Here is a 20,346-nt window from a genome sequence, read left to right as displayed (position 1 = left end):
CAGATTAAGGGTGTAGCCTTTCCACCCGAGTCTATCATTCAGATGACCTCAAGGTAGCTGCCATTAAGTTGAGAGAAAGCTATGGACAGGAGGAAAAAAATAATTTAGGCTTCAGAATTATATCCAGGAAAAAATTTGGGGTGTGGTTACTGGCACTTGGAACCCACTGGAAGCAAATAAATCAGAAGATTACTAAGTTTTGTAGGGAATTGTATTACTAAGGAGTCACAAGCTGGGATGAAATCATCTTTGATTGGTCAAGCTTGCCCTTTGTTCCTAGATTTGCCTGAGAAGAGAGTGGGCTAGGAAGGCTGTACAGTCTTTCAGGAGTATACTTTGGAAGTGGCCCAAAAGGATAATGGACAAGGAAGGATATCCAAAAGGATGGAGCAAGGGGCCTTAGAGAAAAATAGATAATGAAACCCTCCCAGAGAGCAGATTAAAGGACTAAGCAAGGCGTTTATCCCCTCTTACCTGGCAAAGGGCCTTCACACTGCCCACCTAGCAAGATTCCATTGTGCTATTAACCAAGGACTCTTTCCCATTCTCCCTTTTTCTGAATGAGAGTTTTATTGCAGTTCTCAAGTCCCTGTTCCTCCATGGCATAGCAGATGTGGATTGGAGGAGCAAATAACTGGGTCTTTTAGTTAATAATTGTTGGACCATCAGGAGCCACATGTAGATCTGATTGAGGAGACGTTGTGTTCTCCAGAGTCCCAGAATTTCAAGTGGTTGTAGAGACTGAACAGAGCTCTGGGTTATTTTCCTTAAGGAGGACGTGGGTGTAGGCTCTCTGTGCGGGATGAAGGGTGCAAATGGACAGTTGTGTCTGGAAGGGAAGACAGATAGATTGACAGCTATTTGCTAAAAATCTGTTTCCTCTTCTTCTTGAATGCACAGCTAGGCCACAATTCCCAGGCTACATGTGCAGTTGGATGTGTCTATATGAGCGAGTTCTAGCCAACAGAATGTGAGTGGAAGTGATACAGACTATTTCCAGGTCAAGAAGGTTGTGTGTCCCCACCTTACTTCCTCCCCCTTCTTTTGGCTGGACATACATAATGATGAGGTCCTGGACCCTTGGGGATAGTACAGCCACAAGCTGGAAGGCGCCTGAGTTTCTGAATCATCACATGGAAAAGAGCTGTCTTCAAACTGTTGAGTAAGTAAAAAATAAACTATTGTTTTTGAACAATTATAAGTGTACTTGTTACCGCAGCTTAGCCTACTTAATTAATACAAGAAGGAACATGGTCTCTCTCTCTCTCTCTCTTTCTCTCTGTCTGCTTAACCCTTTCTCTCTCACTTAAGTCTGGTTGTCATTGCTCTGCCTTATGTATCCCAGATGTTAACTGGCATTTCGTTTTTCCTTGAGTTCTAGATGAAACTAGAATAAACTCTCAATTCCTCCTTCTGTGGGTATCCAAAGCCTTTTCCACAGTGTCTCTGAATTCCCAACGGATCTTATGGATTCCTTTCCTTCTTGAGTTCTTCAGCTCATGTGGTCTCTGTTCTGTTCCACAGTGACCAGACATGAAACTCAGACCCTTTTCTGACTCACACACACATACACATCACACACACCCCTCACACCAATTATTTATGGGCATGAAAGTTTGTGCCGACGATGACAAGGAAGAAATGGAGGAAGAGCTCACAACCACGGTTGTGCAAACTTTAAATGGAATGTAGGTGTTGCCATTTTTAAGTCACCCACTGGTTTGCTTTACCCACTCTGAACTTATCTCCTTAGTTTCCACTCTTCTCTCTCTCTTTTTCTCCTTCCTCTTTTCTTGTAACAGGAACCAGACAAAAGCTCTTGGAGATGGACAGATGAAAAATCTGGCACTCTGGAAATACTAATAAGGAGATGTCTTTTTTTTTTTTGGGGGGGGGTGGGGAGAGAGAGAGAGAGAGAGAGAGAGAGAGAGAGAGAGAGAGAATCTCAAGCAGGCTCTATACCCAGCGTAGAGATCAGTATAGATTGTGGATTGTGTTCCAAAAAGATCAAAAGCCCACACCAAAGTCCAAACCAGACAATGACCTTCACTCCTAACTCCTGGCCCACAGGTTTGATGCAGGTCCTGAGGACATTTATCTCAGAGGGTCTCATTTCCTCTCTGACTGTTCCTGCCATCTTGACAGATCTTCTTAGCTGACCTGTGGTTTTGTATGTGGTTCTTGCTCCCCACTCATTCAGATCTAAGACTTTGTTCCTCTCAGTTCCATGCTCAGGCCCAGCCCTGGGAAGTCCAGCCTGGTCAGACTCCCAGAAAGGGAAAGTTGGATGAATGACAGCAGCCTGGGTCAGCCCTCCGTTGCCCACTTACCAGTAGCTATAACTTCTTTGGTTTCTCAGCCCCCTGTGATCTTGGCAGACAGTTGGTTGAAGTCTCTAGTCTGAAGAAGCAGGGCTTCAAATTAGTTGTACTCTTCAGGGTCCAGTATCCTAATTTCAGGGCCTCACTTGCTCTCTGAACTGTGGCCCAGCACTACCTATGCTTAATTGGAACCACTGGGGTATTTGCTTAAGTTTTTTGATCTATACTCTCTGTGCTGGGGTTCTGCATGCTGCCTAGATCTTGTAAGCCTAGTTGTCCTTGGAACTGGACAATATCCCTGAAGGACAATATCCCCCTCTTATTGGTGGGCCCTGGTTGTTTCCTTTGTCTAAATAAGCTGATCACCCGGAAGCAAAACCCTGCTGCCTGCCTGTCTTCCAGTGTCCCCTTCTTGACGTTGCCCAAGGAGGTCACTTAGAAGCCAGCTGAAGACAATAACTTTCTACATCCTGATCTTCAATTTCTTTCTGCTTCCTGATCTTCAATTTAGTCTTGATGTCTTTCTTGGAATCTGTGACCTTAGTTCTTTTACTTCCTCTCTCTTTTGAACTGACCAAGCCTTAGAGAGGCATCCGCAACTCCCTCTAACTCCACACTGTGTTGCCAGATTTGCAAATAAGAATACAGGGTACCCTGTTAAAATATAAACATCAGATAAACAATAAATACTATCTGCAAGTCCCATGCAATATTTGGGACTTACACTACAGATTTATCCATAGTTTATCTAAACTTCAAATCTAGGTGTGCGTCTTATATTTTATTTGGCAATCTTACATCTACAGTTCCTTATAGAAGAAACGGTCTTAAGCTCTTCCTTAAGCATACATAGGTGGTCCTATGCCATAGGATTCCACCCCCATCCCACCCCCCCCCACCCCAAGCCAGAGCTGATTGGATCAGGGGTGAGCACTTGTCCTAAAGGCAGCCAGTCCACTGGCTAGCCCACAGGCTATAAGATAGCCTAATATATAAAAGTTTTGCACAAGTGGGTTAATAGTGATCAAGTGACCTAACCAGATGCTGTCTCTCAGGGCTCTGAGCTCAGTGAGAGAAGGTGAGTCAGTTGGTAGGAGGAACACCCCCACACCTACTTCCCACGTCTTACTACCATGCGAATCTCCAGATACTGAAGCTTGCTGGAATCAGCTTAGAAATTTGGGCCCTGTACCTTTTGCTGCTGTCTGCCCCTCTGAAATCTCAGTTTTGGCATCTTCCTGTCCCCATCGTCCCAGTGCCTAGCTCAGGACCTGCACATGCCTGGAGATGAATGGATACATGCATGTGCTCTCTTTTGGGTTGAGGTGGTTGTGTGTGAGCGGTTAGAAGCCCTGCCTATGGCTTCTGGCCTTGCATCCTCTGCTCATCTAACCTTGGGCACGTTACTCAAATTCCCTAAGCCTCCATTTTCTCCTCTGTAAAATGAAGGTGGTATTATTTGCCTGTTGTGAGGTTTAAAATAGCAGATGTGTGAAAGCCTACACATAACAAGCCCTCTAAAACATTTAGTGCATCTAAGTAGAAGGAAGTTTTTTACGGGAGAGTTGCACTTGGCAAGACCTCTTGTAAGTAAAAAATAAACAAACCTCATGATCCAAGGCTCCTCCTAACAAAGGATGGCAGCCTTTTATGTTGGCCAGCTGGCAAGAGAATAAGCAGAGTTTCTAATTCACTGGCTTTCAGGTTAAAACCTTTGCAATTTTGAACAAAGTCTTAATTTTAGAGTATTTGTATATGCAGCCTTTCAAAAATGAGTCTTTATTATCACTTTTACATTACACATTTTAGATCTATCCCAATCACACTCGTTTAAAATTCTCTGAACTCCATGATTGGAGAGAGAGGAAAATGAAAAATGCACTTTGTGATGCAAAACGGATCATTCTTCATGTTTCTGCACAGCTGCATGTCCCCACATCGCATTAGCCTCTAGATCTGCTCAGCATTCACTCTGGAATTTTTTAAATGTCATAACAGCGTGCTTTCAAAATAATATGCTCGCGCACCCCCATCCCCAAGCGTGTAATATTGTCAGGATGTTTTATCTGGTGCCGTATATCTTGCACATGACGGATCCATTTCCCCAAACAAACCATCACACATGTCCACACTGTCTATAAATTTTGAATCTTGACATCTACGCTATTACCCTCTGACGTTTGGATTGGCCTGAGTTGGGCATAATTGGGGGGCGATGTTTTCAAGGAATGAAGGAGATGTCACTCTTTCTTCCTGATGGGTCCCCTCTGGAGAAAGTGATGTCAGGGACACGCAAGACTTAGCCCTGCTGGAGAAAGCTGCAGAGGCTCTCCCCGGGGTACCAGGAGATTAAGCAGGCCCAATCTGTAAGCATCCTCACTCCAGGGGTGATAACAAGGTCATTCTGTACTTAGGTTTGGCTTTACAGTAATACATCTGGCATCGATAGAGTTTCCTTCTTTCCAAAGTGCTTTCCTATTTATGATCTCATTTTGCTCTCACAGGAGGAGGAAAGGTTGCTGGTTAGAAAGAGAAAACCTGAGTTTCTCCTGCTCTGGGGCTAGGCAGGTCACTTTACTATTCTCATCTGTAAAGGTTCTTCATCTGTAAAGTGGTATCATAATTGCTGTGGGGTGTGTAGGGTTGTATAAGTCCAAATGTCCCTGTGTGTTGAGCAGGAAAGTGCTCTGGGAAATGCAAAAAACTATAGATAGAAATGTGCTATGAGGATAAAAGTCATTTACACAACCTGGAAGGAACCTATGAAGTAACACAGTAAAGAGGTTTTCAGCCTTTGTCTTGTGAAGGCCCTCACGTGAATCGTAGTCAAGAACAGGAAATATTACTCTGGCAGGCTCAAATTTTTGGTCTCTCACTTCCAAAGGCACCTAAATTATAGGTCAAATGTCATTGCTGGTGTTGGCTCTTTTCTTTCTCACTTAAGAAAGCACATCAGAGGGGCGCCTGGGTGGCTCAGTCGGTTGAGTGTCCGACTTCAGCTCAGGTCACGATCTCACGGTCCGTGAGTTCGAGCCCCGCGTCGGGCTCTGGGCTGATGGCCCAGAGCCTGGAGCCTGCTTCCCATTCTGTGTCTCCCTCTCTCTCTGCTCCTCCCCCGTTCATGCTCTGTCTCTCTCTGTCTCAAAAATAAATAAACGTTAAAAAAAAAAATTAAAAAAAAAAAAAGAAAGCACATCAGAATGTAAGCAGGAGAGATACTATTATGAGGGTAACCTTGACTTCATTCAACTTATTTTCCAAAAATACAAACTCAGGATCCTTATATATAGTAAAACCTCGACTCAAATTGACTTAAGCAAAGGATAAAATTTACAGACTTGTGTAATAAAAGAACATCCAGGACCAGAAACTTCAGTTATGGCTGGATCCAGGGACTCAAATGGTTTCATTAGGACTTACACTATCTCTAGGTTCTACTTTCCTTTGCATTGACATTTTCAGTCTCTTCATGAGCGATAAATGACTGCTGGCAGCCTTAGTCTTGTATTCTCAAAGTTTAGCAGCCTCTGTGAAAAGAGAGCCTTATTTTCCCAATAGTTCCAGCATAAATGCTAGGATTAAGACTCATTGGAATGACTTGGAAGTGCTGCCTCCTGTTCCTGAATCAGCCCTTAGGTTTGGGTCAGTGGGATGTGTCGACTGGCAGGGACTGTATTTTCTCTCCCCACCTCCATCTTCCATGGAGGTAGGGTCAACCTTATCTGAACCAAATAGTCTAAGAGTGGGTGTGTGTTATTCCCCAGAGGAAAATTGAGGGGCTGTTACCAGGAACCAGGAGAACAGAGGCTGGGTGGGCGAAACTAACAGATGTTCACTATAGTAAACATGGTACTTAGACCATTATTAAGAAGAACACACAACTCATATCACAATTGGGTTGTGATTTACCAGTGTGTTAGAAAAGCACGATGGAAACCCTCTATCTAGTTCGTCTCTCTCATTTTCCACATTTTCTTATAGCTTGATAAGTTGGTTTTGGACATAATGAGTTGAAGTTTTATTTGTGATTTTGATACCTCATCAGAGGTTTTTCTTAATGTAAGGAGCCAACCTAAAGGGTCTTCTAACAAGTTTTCCAAGAAACAAAAGACCCTTCCAAAGGTGAGGAAGAGATTCCTAAGGCGTGCTTCATATAGATAGCATCCATACTTCTTGCTGTGGGAAAAGAGACCTTATAAAATTTAATACCTTTGATTTCCCAGCTTCGTCGTGACCTAGGGGCAGTAGAAGGAAGTGCAAGTTTTATGACCTGGATTTAGAGACAAGGACATTGAAGTAGAGAGAGAAGACCAGGTTCCTGTGTCGACTGCATGACTAGCTATATTCCATGGTATGACTTGAGGCACTTCGTAAGGCCTACTCTTTCCGGAAACCTCTAAAACAAGTAGTCTCTGCCACCGATGTGCTTTCTTAATGAGATGTGTGTAGTTTAACTGGATCAAGGCATTACGTTGCTAGGAGGTCAACCATAATTAATGCTTTTTTAGGTTTCAGTTCAATTCAACAAATAGCTATTGAGGGCTTATTACTTGTATCACTTAGGGCACTTTGGGTTGCAAGTAACAGAAAATCCAGGTCTAATAGTCTAAAAATTAAAAAGAAGTTTTTAACAAGCCCCATGGTAAGGTGGCCTTCAGGTGAGGCTTGATCCTGAGGTTTACCAAAGACGTTTCTTCTCTTTCTCCTCAGACTTCTAGGCTTTCTACTTCACCGTAAGACTGGCTGCCTTGTGATCACAAGATGGCCTACAGAATGTTCTGGGAGGTCTACACTTCCTTATTTCCATCATTTAGGAGAAAAAACATTTGCTGTTCAACAGTTATAAGGGTAGGGCAGTTTTTTTCCCCAGAGAATATCTCCTCATATCTCACTAGCCTAAACTGGGCCATGTACTATTTATTCCTAAACCCAAGTTTTGGGCCCGGAGGATGGGATATGTTGGTAAACAGGGACCATGCCTGGCACCACCTTCCCCAGACACACATGGGCTGGAGGTGGGGTGGGGCGGACAGGGGTCTTGCCTGAATGGAAATCCATGTACTGTCAACAGAAAGAAGGGAAATAAATGCAAAAATGCATCTCATTAGGCTCTGGCTTTCTATTCGTGAATAGAATGGTATTAAATATTTGTCAATACAAAAGAATCAAATTTCAAGGACAGAGAGTATCATTTTACTTTTGGACGTGTTGAGTTTCAAGTGCCTGCAGAATACACGGGCAATGCTGTTGAGCAGAAAGTTAGGAATAAATAAGGACGCAGTACTCAGAAAGTCAGGTCTCGACTGGTGATATAGGTATGGTAGTTCAAGAACCGACAGTGGAGGCAAGTAGGTTCAGGACGAGTGCCCAGGGGCAGTGCAGAGCCAGCGCCCAGGAGTAGCGCAGGGTGAGTGAGAAGGAGCCCTGGCAAGTACAAAAGCAGGAAGGGGGACCCAGGAGGCTGGAGAAATCGAGGGGACATGCACCGTATCAAGAAGGCCCAGAGGAAGAGCCGTTCATGAAGGAGGGAGGCCAAGTTAATTGAGGCCTCAGCAGTGTGTTCAGTTTGACGGCCGGGAGGTGATCGGTGGCCTCTGTGGATGGAGAGTCAGGGAGGAGAGAGGGGAAGTGAGGCGGTGGTGGCAGTGACAGGGTCCCTCACCCTGCAGACCCTGTCTGTGAAGGTCAAGGGAGAGAGGGCAGAATTCAGGGAAGAGGGAGAAGGCTATCTTTTCCCTAATAGGGTCTTAGAGAGGAAGTACTTTTTGTATCAGGCCTCTAACCTATTGATGCCCTTCTCTCTGGATGGGGCGGACAGGTGTGGGCATAGCAGGTGTGGGCTGGAGTTAATATAGACGGCAGGCCACAGCCTACACACCCCAAGTTCTTCCTTCTCCCAGACTTGGTAGGGACAGATGGCACCGCAGGTACCCAGGTACCTTCCTGCTCTTCCTCTCCCCCCGTCGGCCCACAGATAAACTCCAGTGGCAGCCTGGGCATCCTGGGGGATAGTAGTTTTCTCCACTCCTCTCCATCTCCCCCCCTAAAGGAAGATACTGGGGCCCCTTCAAACTCCATTCAAGGACCTCCCAGACTGCCTAAAACGTACACTACTTGCCATAATGTCCAGGCTCCCCAAATCTTCTGGCTTTCACACTTACCTGTATCTTGCAATTCAACCTTCATCTATTTCAAAATCTCCATTTGACCTGCAGGAGTGTCTGTGCCTTGGGGGGATCTGATAAACATTCTTCGGTAGGCCTTAGCCCCTTCATGTCTTCCGTTTTCCTGTGTCAGGGGACTGGGAACCCCCTCTCCTTTTTGGGAAGTGCCCCTGCTGACCCCTTCCTCATGTCTGTCCCCATGGAAAACACCCCAGACTGGTGTGGTGACGGGGCCCATATGGAGGTATCCCTTGCCTGACTCCTGCTATTTCAACCACTGATGTTCAGTCCGCACTTCAGAGAGCAAATCTCAATGAGCCTGTTTCTGAGAAGGGGAGTGAGAGTTCACAGCTTCACAGGAACAGGACACAGTTATCGCCTCTAGTTAGCACCTGGGGGCACTCGGTCGGGCTCCCTCCCCTCTGCTGCGATGTAACCTTCCCTGCTCTCTGCCTCAGACCTGGGTGTTTACCGTGTTTACCGAAAGTGTGAGCCACTTCTGAGGTGCAAAATGAGGCTTCCAGGAAATGCAGGAGGTCTCATAGGCGTTTAAGTACTTGGCTGGGGCTAAAGCTGCCCTCATCTGGGCTCCGGGCACTGGCTTCTCTAACAGGGGAGCTATTAGCTTCTTCCCTGGAATGGCACCCCACCCCACCCCACCCCTCCATAGTGGAGCATCAGCTACTTTGGGTCACCCATGCTCTCGGCTTTGCATTTTTACCTCTCCCTGTTCTGCGTGACAACTGATTTTAGCAGGAGACCAACCTGTTCTGTGCTCAGCACTGTGTACCAACAGTAGGACCACAAAGGTACCTTTTTCCTACCTGTAACGGCCTCCTTATGCTAATGATCTGGCCCCAAAGGCAAGACTTCTGCAAATAAAATATTTAGGGAACCAACCAACTTTGTGTTCAGTTCTTGGAGGAGGAATAACATCAAGGCAATACAGTGACCTGGCACTGTCCAGAGCTGTGCTATCTACTATGGTGGCCACTAGGCACATGTGGATTTTTAAGTGTAAATTAGTTAAGACGGAATAAAATGAAGAACTTAGCTTCTCAGTCATCCTCACGGTAGTAGGTACTCTGTAGCCACATGTGGCTAGGGGCCACCATATTGGACAGTGCAAAATTATTATTTTTACTTTGCAGGAATCCTGTTGGGCAATGTTGGCCTAGAGTGAAGGTTGACTTCAGACAGTAGGTGTAGTTCCAGGTGGGCCTGGAAGGATAGCAGAACTAGAGAGAAGAGGAGGGGAAGGGGGTCCCAGATGGGTGAGACTGTGTTCAGAGGTTAGAATGAACTTGGCCATGTTGGGGCAATCCCCAGGAGGAGAGGACTAGGGGATGATCACTGTGCTGATCTGACAGGGTCATTTTAAGGGTACGATGGGTAATATTTGCAAAGGCCTTGGCATAGTTCATGGCAAAATAAATGTTACCTATTCATGATGTTATTCCTTATTATACTGAAGCTATCTGTAAGTTCACTGCTGTTATTATTTCTGCTTCCCTCTTAATTAAAAAAAATTTTATGTGATTGATTAGTCAGTTTTTTCCCTTAATGATTTGTGTTCTTTGTGTCTTATTTAAGAAAATTTTCCTTACCCCAGGATCCTTCCTTACCCCAAGGTAGTCTCTCCTGTATTTTCTCCTAAAAGCATTTTTAAGTAAAGTGTTAATTGAAGTATAATATGCTTACAGGAAAGGGCATAAGTTATAAGAGCTCAGCTCCGTGAATTATGGCCCAGTGGGGGCATTGATTCCTGAGGTCATATATTTCAGCACTCAGCAGAGTGTTCTAAGTTCTTCTAAGAGCCAGGGCGCCTTCCAGTTTGTCCTGCTGCTTCTCTGAGAGATTAGTTGGAATCCTCTTTTCTTTAAGTTCCGTGCCAGTCCCAGCCTCCTTATCCAAACACAATTGTTGTTTTGTGGAATCTGCAGCCCCTTGGGACGTTTACAATGTGCAAAGATCCTGAGGCACAAAGGAAGTTCCCTTGGAAGAAACGGAAGGGGAGGCTGGAGCCCAGAAGGAGGGGCATTGATGAGGTGGAGGGTGGGACAGAGTCTCACCTAGCACAGGAGTTTAGGGTTTTTAGACTTTTAAAGCCTGTCTGCAGTTGATAGGCCCCGAGAACTGGTGATTATGACACGCAACAAAATCTTCTTTAGAGATTTTTTTAATCTATTACATTTTAAAAATTTTTTATTATTTAACTCCCCCATGATTCCAATTCTACCTAATTCCCAAGACAAGAAGAGAGACCTGGTTGGTGATGAGATCATACAATAGAAACGTTTTGTTTTACTCTGTCTCCCCTGATGAGCAGTTCCTGCTTTGCTCTTACTTCCTTAAGCCACTCCACAGCTTTTTTGTGCCAAAGAGCTGGGGGAACCCGTGGGGACAGGCTGTTTTTACAGCTGTGCTGAACTCCCAACCTAAGAGCCGTCCATCCCACTCCTCGCACACTCTGGCGACTGGGAGGGAAAGGATGTAAATCACGCCCTCCCCCACCACTTCCCAGTTCATTTGTCTCTGAGCCTTACCCAGGGGCCTCCTAACTTCGGACTTAAGTATTGAGCCAAAACTGCCAAGAAAGGTGACTCTTCAGCATAACAATAAGGCCTACCCCACGGCAAATCTACCCTCCCATCTCCAGGCATGCCTTGCTTTACACAATCAGAGCATTGACAAAACCCTGAGACTGATAAGGCCACACACTGGTCAGGGCCGTTGCCTCTTCTTTGGGAGGAAAAAACCACTTTTCTCCTACATTCAGTGAACTAGAAGGTCTCCAAGGACTCCTTCAGTTTTGACAGTCGTGATTTTATGAAGATGTATAGATATCAGATTCTTAAAAGGCACTGTGGGAGTTCACCAGTAATAACAGAGCTAACATTTATTGTGTTCTTTCTGGGCTCCAGATACAGTGCAAAGTGCTTTTCTTGGGTTCGTTTAGTCTTCAGATAGCCTGTAGGGTCAGGTCTCCTTTCTCCCAATCACCAGTTAGCAGTCGATGAGAAGAATTGACGTGCTGCACAGCAGAGCAAACTAGAGGGCATTTTCTGGAAACAAGTAAGGCCCAGCTCCTTGCACTCAAGCAGGTGAAGGGCCCCAGCTCCCAGACTGCACGCTGTTTCCAGCCTTTCCCCTGTGGGAACCTGTGCTCTGAGGCAACCCTGTCCTTCTTTCTCTTTGAAATCTGCGGAGGTCTTGCAGCACGTGCTGCTTATGTTGTGAACTTGGGCCAAGAGGAGGTCCTGCAGAGGCCCACAGCCTCCTCCTCCTCCTTTCTCAGCACTCCGGTGCTCCTATTTTGACCATCCGCTCTCCCGATAAGCCCTCCAAGCCTGCAAAGGTCTCAGTTGCCCCTCAGTATTGGTCTGTCTGTCTGGTGTCTGTCTTTCTCTCTTTTAACAAGAGTCGTGGAGATTGGGAGCACTCCTACCGCCCTGGTATTGTCATTGCAAGCCTCAGTGCCACAGACACCTTTGCCACAGGCATTTTTGCCCCTCAAGTAATTGGCCATAAGGCAGCTGCGCCATAAAAGAAAAAAAACTAATCGGCTGGCAATTTAGTTTCATTTCTCCATTGACGTAGTACTCCCATTTCTTTTGTTATATAAATCTGAGCCCTCCTAGTGGTCTATACAGTGGCACACTTTTGAACCCACATTTCCCATAGAACTTTGGAATGCCTATCAACAGACATGTGACAATATGCCAAAAGCAAACACCGGTATGGAAGGCTTTTACAATGCAACACAAAGCTCAGTAACAGGTATCCATCCTTGGATTCTGAAATGGCTACCCCTCTTAATGAAGGAAGACGTTTTAGCAGAAAAGAAAAAGTGTGGGGCGCCTGGGTGGCTCAGTCGGTTAAGCGTCCGACTTCGGCTCAGGTCACGATCTGGCGGTCCGTGAGTTCGAGCCCTGCGTCGGGCTCTGTGCTGATTTCTCAGAGCCTGGAGCCTGCTTCAGATTCTGTGTCTCCCTCTCTCTCTGCCCCTCCCCCGTTCATGCTCTGTCTCTCTCTGTCTCAAAAATAAATAAACGGTAAAAAAAAAAAATTAAAAAAAAAGAAAAGAAAAAGTGTGATGCTGAATGAAAAGACAAATGAATGAGTAAAAAAAAAAAACTATATAGTACTATAAACAAAAGATTTTGAAGACAAGTGCTTAGGTACAGTCTGCAAAATAAAATCAGTTATTTGTACAGTATTGCCATAATCTACACTATACGTTTTGAATATATTCAAGTATTTGGCATTTTGTAATAGTCTTTTAAATTTGGTTATTCATTTTTCATGTTTCATTATGTCCTTTTTAATGAATGTCCTTGTTTATTTATTTATTTTTTGTGATTTTATCCCTTTTATTTACTTTGAGAGAGACACAGAGCACGAGTGGGAGAGGGGTAGAGAAAGAGAGAGAGAATTCCAAGCAGGCTCCACATGGTTAGCACAGAGCCCAATATCAGACTTGAACTCATGAAACTATGAGACCTTGACCCGAGCTGAAACCAAGAGTCAGACGCTCAACTGACTGAGCCACCCAGGCACCCGTAATTTTATCTTTTATAGCAACATTGTCTTACGGCCAATTAGTTAATGTGGCCAAAATGCTTCCAGCAAAGATGTTTATGGTGAAACTACCTAGAGCCCTCCCACAGACAGCAAATGTAGTAACGCCTCACATATGTCTCAATTACCTGTATTAAGAGTCCTCAACTCAATACTTTCAGGAACAAGGCAGGTAGCATGATGCATGAGACCCACTGGCTGGGCACTGGGCCCCACTGATCAGCTCCACTATGTCTGTTGCAAAATTCTAGCAGGAACCACAGGCCCAATCTAATAGATTTTTTTTCTTGCGGTGGGATCTCTTCATTTTTATGTGTTGGCAACTATTTCTTTTTTTTCTTTTTCTTTTTTAGAGAGAGAGCGGGGGAGAGGGGCAGAGGGAAAGAGAGACAGACAGAGAGAGAGAGAGAGAGAGAGAGAGAGAGACTGAGAATCTCAAGCTCAGCATGGAGCCTGATGAGGGGCTTGATCCCACAACCCTGGGGTCATGACCTGAGCTGAAATTAAGAATCAGATACTCAACCGACTGAGCCACCCAGGCACCCCACTGATACATATTTTTAGAGATGCTCATTTTACTCTGAGAAGGGGCTGTTTTTAGCAGGCAAAGCATAATTAGAGGAAGGGATGTTCAATAATCAGAAATTGTGGTTTTTTATTCTTGGCTATGGTCCTAAGCATGCAATTGTTTTTCTGATTTTTTTTTTTTTATGCAGGGTTTTGAAGTTCAGGCAGACCATTACTCTGTTTTTAAATTCCATTTGTTTGAGTTGGGCACGTGTGAGTTAATAATGAGGAAGTGTTATGGCAAGGGACACTCATGACATCACTACCACCTGGGCTGCCGAAATCCTGGAGACCTTGCCAAGCCCCAGTGAGTTGCCCCAGGCCTTGCAAAAGCCAAATCACTGAACAGGAAGGGTGAAGGACTTGTTAGTAGGTGCAAAGTTTGGGGCATTCTGTGTTTTAGTGCCAAAGGCGAAACATCTGGCGAGGTGTAGTTGACTTAACTCAACTGCAAGGACAATTTCAGTGCAGTTGAAATCCTGGCCATGCTCTGTCAAATTCTCTAGAAGTCACACACTGGGATGTCTATAGGGACCTGGACGGTAACATAGAAGAGGCTACATGGTCCAAGGGAGGGCTCCCTGTCCCGTCTTAAGGGAGAAACCCCTGCTCTATTCATGCTGCTTGTTGCTGCATAGAAGGAAGGGCCAGTGTTGCCGAACCCATCTTCAGATTTTCCGAAAGGAGCTGCAGATAGGGATTTTTAAATAGCAAGCCTTTCCTTTTTTAAATGTTGCTGTGTAATTAGAATTTAAAAATGCAACCACCCACAGAAAGGGAGAAAATATTTGCAAATCACATATCCGATGAGGGACTTGCATCTAGAATATATAAAGAACGCTTACAACTCAATACGGAGAGGGGCGCCTGGGTGGCGCAGTGGGTTAAGCGTCCGACTTCAGCCAGGTCACGATCTCGCGGTCCGTGAGTTCGAGCCCCGTGTCAGGCTCTGGGCTGATGGCTCAGAGTCTGTAGCCTGTTTCTGTTTCTGATTCTGTGTCTCCCTCTCTCTCTGCCCCTCCCCCGTTCATGCTCTGTCTCTCTCTGTCCCAAAAATAAATAAACGTTGAAAAAAAAATTAAAAAAAAAAAAAAAACTCAATACGGAGAAAAACAATCCAATTTTAAAATGGGCAAAGAATCTAAATAGCTATTTCTCCAAAAGACGTATGTAAACGGCCAATCAGCTGGTGAAAAGAAGCTCAACATGATTAGCTATCAGGAAATGCAAATCAAAACCACGAGACGCTATTTTTTATTTATTAAATGGCTAAAATAAAGAAGAAAGATAATAGCAAGTGTTGATTGGGTTGTGGAGAAATTAGAACCGTCGCACATTGCTGGTGGGAATGTGTAATGGTGGAGCCACTTTGGAAAATAGATTAGCACTTCCTCAAAAGGTGAAACATACAGTGACCATATGACTCAACACTTCTATGCCTACATATATACTCAAGAGAAATGGAAGCATGTCCACACAAAAACTTGTCCCTGAATGTTCGTAGAAGCATTATTCACAATATCCAAAGAAAGTGGGAACAACCCAAATGTCCATCAGCTGATGAATGGAAAAAAAAAAAGGATTATCTGGAAAAAAAAAAAGGAATTACTACAACATGGATAAACCCCGAAAAAAATTATGCTAAATGAAAGAGGCCAGTTACAAAAGACCATATACTGTAAGATTCCATTTATGTGGGGCACCTGGGTGGCTCGGTTGGTTAAGCGTCTGACTTCGTTAGACGAAGTTCTAAGTTTGAGCCCCGCATTGGGCTCTCTGCTGATAGCACAGAGTCTGCTTCAGATTCTGTGTCTCAGTCAGTTAAGTGTCTGATTTCAGGTCAGGTCATGATCTCATGGTTCATGAGTTCAAGCCCCGCATTGGGCTCTGTGCTGACAGATCAGAGCCTGGAGCCCGCTTTGGATTCTGTGTCTCCCTCTCTCTCTACCCCTTCCCCGCTCATGCTCTGTCTCTCTCTCTTTCAAAAATAAATAAAAACATTGAAAAAAAAATTCCATTTATGTGACACCTCAAGAAGAGGCAAATCTATAGAAAGTAGATGAGTGGTTGCCTAGAGTTAGAAAGGATGGAGAGAAATAGGAAGTAAATGCTAAAGGATGCAGGTTTCTTTTCCGGGTGATGAAAATGTTCTAAAATTGAATAAACTAAAAACCATTGAGTTGCATACTTTAAGCAGGTAAATTGTACGGAAAGTATGGAAAGTGAATTATATCTCAATAAAACTGTTATGAAAAAGGGATATAGTGAGAGCCACACAAAACATATCTGCCAAGCTGTCAACTTTGAGCCTTTTGATTAGAACTTGATCAAATGCACAGCAGGTCTGGAAGGAGCTGGTCAAATACAAAATTCCTAGGAAATTGGAGAGGGGGGTGACCTGCCAGTTCTAAAGTCACACGCCTGTTTAGTGGCAGACCCAGGGCCAGAGCTTGTCTCTTGACCTTTACCTCTCGGCCATGCTGTTTCTATCCAAAGCCCAGCTTTCAAGGCACAGCCAGGAAGGGATTGTGAAAAGTCAACATCAGGAACAGCTGGATATACTCTCATCCCTTTCCCACATTTTACAAAGACTTCTCAAGGAAAGGATAAAATATGGTAAAAAGAAATCCTCCTTAAAGGAAGAGACAGACATAGTGCTTTCCTGAGCCTCTTGTGCTATATCATGGGGAGGTCTGCATGTTTCAGTCACTTACTCTGTATGTTCCTGATTCATTTACACTTAGCTCATCATTATGTTGTTTGTGCAAGAACCATTTGATGTCCAAGAAATCCTTGGGGTGTATTTAAGTTAAAAAAGATTTTTTTTTTTTATTTGAACTGAAGAACTGAACTTTGCCAAGAGTAAATAGAACTCAGATATCAAAAGGTCTGAGTTCAGTTTTCACTGAATACAAAGGGTGAGTGGATTCTGAGCTGAGCCAAATGCATTCTCCCACCCTTAATTTATAGTACATTGTTTTGGCAGACGCTACAATCCCCAAAGTTGGCTTTTCTTCCCCCATTCCTTTCTAGGGTGTAACCACAAGCCTATCTTTTGGTTAACTTTACAAAAAAAAAAAAAAAATAAGGCCATATTGTAACAATTTATGAGAGCCTCACTCATCACTGGTTCTATGACTATCAATTTTATTAGTACAAATTGAAATGTTTGAAAAGGTTAAACCTCTCCTCTGAAGTTGTAATTTTGTTTGCTATCCTACCAGAATTTTTAGTTTTTCAGTCCTTTTATCTGGGGTTTTTATCAAAAGGATGTTGCCTGCTTTCCCCCGTCTATGGTCAGGCCATCAACCAGTTATTAAGTTGAATACTGGAGGGCTACTCTGCCTGATGTGCTCAGATTTGGAGAATAGAACAGGTCCTTCATTTATCTTTAAAGGAGAAAGGGTCAGAGAAATGAGTAGTATTTTGAGGGTTTTTTTTTTTGTTTAAATAACAAAACCAATCTTAAAACAAAGAAGCAGAGCAAAATTAAGATCACTCCAAATTCTGCCACCTCAAGATAAAGATTGTTGGCATTTTGTAAATCATTTTCCTTATTCTAAAAAATGTATCTACATTAGAAGAGATAGATGTATATACAGACTTATAAAATGGGATATTGCATTGTTTTGTAATCTACTTTTTCCATTTCTTAGTTCATGATTAATTATCAGTATTAATAAAATTATATCTACGTCATGCATAAAATAAGATTCAGTTGTACAGTTGGAATATAACTGAAATGATTCAGTGAGGAGTTTTTCGATGGCAAGTGAACAGCAAATCCGTGTCAAACTGACTTAAACACAAAGGGAAATGTTTAGGCTGACAAGTGAAAAGCCCAGTGGGAGATTTGGTTTTGGGCATGGTGGGATTCAGGGCTCAGAGACGACTATGAAGTTTCTGCTTCTTTTCTTCGCTCTCTGCTCTGCCTTTGGCTGCTTTGGTGCTACTCACGTGTTGCACACAGAGGCAGCATCTCCAGAGAACACGCATCCAAATGCTTGATTGGCGGAAGGAAACAAAGCTCTGTTCCAGTGCTCACCATGAAACTCTCGTTGCCCTAGTCCCATGGCAACCGCTGGTCCTTGACTACAGCTTATGCCTAGGTCATGAAAGACTCTTGGAATCCCAAGTGTTTCACTAGAATAACATAGACTGAGAGTGAGGGAACAAGGGAAGGAAGAAAGGATGCGTCTTCAGAAGGAAGGAGAAGGATGGTTACCAAAAGAGAATGGATGAATAATATGTGGCCAAAAGAACAGTCCCGTAATTCATACACCTTAACATTTAGAACTCACCTGTGTTGTTTCCTGGGGCTTTTGTCACAAAGTACCACAGACTGGATGCCTCAAACAGAACGTTGTGTTCTCACAGTTGTGGAGGCTGGAACTTGAAGATTAAAGCAGGGTTGGTCTCTTCTGAGTGTCGTGAAACAGAATCCGTTCCTTGACTCTCTCCTAGCTCCTGGTGGTTTGTGGGCAATCTTTGGCTTGTATGGAGATGCACCACCCTGATCTCTGCCTTCATTTTCACTTGGTGTTCTGTGTCCAAATATCCCCTTTGTGTAAGGATGCGCCATATTAGATTAGGGATCCAGCACTTCAGTATGACCTCATCTTAATAATTATATCTGCAATGATTCTATTTCCAGATACCATCGCATTTTGAGGTACTGGAGGGTCGGGACTTCAACATGTGAATTGTGTGCGTGGGGGGGGGGGGCGGTTAGTTCAACGTATAATAGGTTTTCCCACACTTGATGTTTCTGGCCTCATCTAAGACCCATCTAGTCTGAGTTTGAAGGATGAATCGGGCTGCCTCTTTCTTTCCAGTGTATGGGTTAGGAGGTTGGATGAGGTGACCTCTAGGGTCCCTTCATTAAAGTGTTTGGGGGGCTAGGAATCCATCCTGCTGCCTGAATGTATACCACAGAGCCCCACCACTGACTAGTCACTTGGGCAAGTGACTTAACCTCTGCAAACCTCTACTAGACTTAACCAGTAAAATGAGGATAACAGTCCTTTACTCATTGGGTTGTTGTCGGCCAGGCTCATAGCACTCAGTAAATGTTAGGGACTCGTCCATCTCTTCAAACATGTGGGGACCTAAGAGTCAGAAGAACCTGCTGTGACCTCAGTGTTCTCACCTTTTGTGATGATTCAACACAACGACCTCTCTCGGAGTTTGTCCCAGAAGTTTCAAAGGGGGAGGGGTGCCTTTTTCTCCAGCAAACCGGAACTCAAATCCAGTCCAGGGAACACCAAGTATTTCTCTTTCTCCTCCAAAGCCAGATGCTGTAAATTCTGAGCAGACTCCTCCCAGACGATGTGATTACGAAATACCTGTTTCTTTTATGTCCCATTTATCTGTCTCTCTGACATTTCCTTTTTTCTCTTACAACTTGATCTTTGCCACCATCTATCAGATGTGGTCTGGAACCAGTCATTTTATTTACAATCTCTCTCTTTTTGGCTCTAGAAATTTGGGGAAATGGAACAGCTGTCTGCTGCCTTTCAAGGCACCACATCTTTTACTTCTTTCATACTTTTTCTACAGGGCCTGATTTAGCTTGTCTAAATGCGTATTGAATAAGAACCAGAACTTTAAGTTCTTACAGGCAGCAGAACCTATTTGATATAGGGGTATTAGGTCTTCCCTGAAGGTCAAAGCAACCAGTATAGGTCACCTTTTAAAAAAGTGGTCACTTTCACTTAGCTGACTCTGTGCCAGGTGCTGTTCTGAGCACCAGGCTCCCTTACCCTTGAGGACTGTACATTCTAGGGACATTCATTCATGCAGAAAATAGACAATGAGAACCTACTACATGTCAGGGATTGTCATTCATTAAACAATACAGATACAGTCCCTGCATTGATGGCCATGTTGTGTGTGTGTGTGCACTTTTGTGTGTGGAGAAGAGGGGACAGAAGACAATACACTCAAGTACATTTTTATTGTAGTAAAAGGTGATAAGCACTATGAAAAAAATATAGCAGAGTAAGGGGGATTAGGAGTGGTGGGGAGGTTGCTTTTAGTTTTTAATTTTTAATTTTATTAAAAACATTTTAATATAATTTTTTGTCAAATTGGCTTACATACAAGACCCAGTGCTCATCCCAACAAGTGCATTTTTCAATAGGGTGGTCAGAGTATGTTTCTTTGAGAGGATGCTACCTAAGCAAAGACTTGAAGGCAAGGTGAGAGAAAGGTGAGGAAGAGAGCCGAAACGTTTGGAGGGAGAGCAAGGCCAAAGGCATGAGTGTGGCCAGCTTTTTCAAGGATAGCAAGGAGGCTAGTTTAGCTGGAGCAGAGCAAGCAAGGTGAGAACAGAAGGAGGTGAGGTTAGGGGCAAATCAAGCAGAGCTTTTAGCTTGAGTGACACGAGGAACCATCAGAAAGTGCTAAGCAGAGTAGCAAAACGATCTCAGACTTCAAAGGATTGAAACGTTGGCTGCAGTGTTTCCGCTGGACTGTGTAGGTGCTGGGTGGCAGCAGGGAGGCCAGTGTGATCAATCACACAAGTGCGTCAGACCAGAGCAGGGACAGGTGGGGTGGGATTAGAGATTTATTTTGAAGACAGGCCAACACGATTTTTTGACCGACTGGATGTGGTGTTTGAACGGAGAAGGCAGGGATGACTCCATGGTGTTGTCCTGAGCATGTGAAAGAATGGAGTAGCCACTGAGATGGCCAAGACTGATGGAGCACAG

General features: G+C 44.1%; 1 long non-coding RNA gene across 1 annotated transcript; it reads right to left on the bottom strand.

The window, feature by feature from the left end:
- Positions 1 to 565: 565 nt before the first annotated feature.
- Positions 566 to 18,780, bottom strand: LOC147576154 (uncharacterized). The gene is made up of 4 exons (XR_015242017.1): positions 18,663 to 18,780; positions 17,935 to 18,194; positions 2,331 to 2,400; positions 566 to 1,155 (listed from the first exon to the last, which is right to left on the bottom strand). It is a non-coding gene; the product is annotated as an uncharacterized LOC147576154 (long non-coding RNA).
- Positions 18,781 to 20,346: the final 1,566 nt, after the last annotated feature.

Source organism: Puma concolor, chromosome D2, assembly GCF_028749965.1.
Source record: "Puma concolor isolate L17-30 chromosome D2, mPumCon1.1.hap2, whole genome shotgun sequence".
Taxonomy (NCBI): domain Eukaryota; kingdom Metazoa; phylum Chordata; class Mammalia; order Carnivora; family Felidae; genus Puma; species Puma concolor.
The sequence above is the reverse complement of the archived record's forward strand: the minus strand, read 5'-3'. Positions and strand labels throughout refer to the sequence as shown.